Source organism: Octopus bimaculoides, chromosome 7 (assembly GCF_001194135.2).
Source record: "Octopus bimaculoides isolate UCB-OBI-ISO-001 chromosome 7, ASM119413v2, whole genome shotgun sequence".
Lineage (NCBI taxonomy): Eukaryota > Metazoa > Mollusca > Cephalopoda > Octopoda > Octopodidae > Octopus > Octopus bimaculoides.
The window spans coordinates 12,475,561-12,476,982 of NC_068987.1; the positions used below are offsets into that span (position 1 = coordinate 12,475,561).

The 1,422-nt window shown below is 36.6% G+C and overlaps 1 protein-coding gene across 5 annotated transcripts in view; it reads left to right on the plus strand.

Moving 5' to 3' along the window:
- The window catches only part of LOC106869747 (soluble guanylate cyclase 88E), a 142,281-nt gene that overhangs the window by 140,256 nt on the left and 603 nt on the right, over window positions 1-1,422 (plus strand). The window lies entirely within an intron of this gene.

Below are 1,422 nucleotides of genomic sequence, written 5' to 3' on the forward strand. Positions count from 1 at the left end.
TGGTCACTGTCAAATGACTGAAACAAGTAAAAGACAAAAGAGAATATATATATATATATATATACATATATATGTGTGTGTATATATATATAAGTGTGTAAGCATGTGTATGTGTGTGTATTTGTCTTGTTCCACCACCACCACCACCATCACGACTACTTGGCAACTGGTGTTGGTTTGTTTACATCCCCACAACTTAGCAAATTGGCAAAAGAGATCTAGAGAATAACTACCAGACTGTTAAATAACTACTTGGGTCAATTTATTCAACTAAAACTGTAAGCTGGTGCCCCAGCATGGTCGCCATCCAGTGACTGAGACAGATAAAAGATAAAAGAATATTTAAAGAGGGTAGGCACACGAGAAAAAATGGAAATTTTCTCCAGATGTGAACAATTTAAAATAACTTTGTATTTGGGTAAATGATAAAACACCAATTCCAATTCAAACCAATTATTTTCACAGAAGACATTTGATTGTATCAGACGGGAAAACTATTTAACTTACACTTATTTAATTTCCTATTTCAGAAAAAAATAAGTTACTCTTAGAAATTGAATATATTTATTTTGAGAGACAAAATTGTTGGGATATTTATAGTTGATAATAATTTTCTCTAAGATAAACATCGAAACAGATAAATGTCAAGTCAATCACCACATCAAAGTGACTGTTCCACGTCACTACTTGTTTAACCCCGGGCAGATCATCTGCCAGCTGGTTATCGGTGTGATGCTGCACCCTTTCATCATCATTGTCTTCGTTTAACATCCGTTAACCATGCTGGCATGAGTTGGATGGTTTGACTGAGGTCTGGAGAGCCAGGAGGCTGCACCAGGCTCCAATCTGATCTAGTAATGCTTCTACAGCCAGATGCCCTTCCTAATGCCAACCACTCCGAGAGTCATTTTAAAAATAAGCAATTACATCATTAAAATCTTGAAGCCTTGAGATAATAATGATTAATTCAAAACAATGTGAATAAATAAGCATCACATTTGACAGAATAAACTGAATGCTAAAGGTTTAAACCAGTTCTAAGGTTAGCTACAGCCATTTCGGCAGTTTATCCTTTATTTTTGGCACCTTATAAAAATGCTCACTTCACTCTGTAGAATGGTAGGTTTTAGGAAGGACATACAGCTGTAAAAACCATGCCAAACCAGTTACAGAAATCTAGAAATCTGGTGCATTCTTTCGAACCTGGGTTCTCATTCCTAAGGTATTTTTCGATGTTGTTATTATTATTATTTTTATTATTATTATCATTATTATTCAGGTCACTGCCTGGAATCGAACTCGGAATCTTGGGGTTAGTAGCCCGCGGCTCTTAACCACAACGCCCATGGGCATATAGCATAGTGGTTAAGAGTGCGGGCTACTAACCCCAAGATTCCAAGTTCGATTCCAGGCAGTGACCTG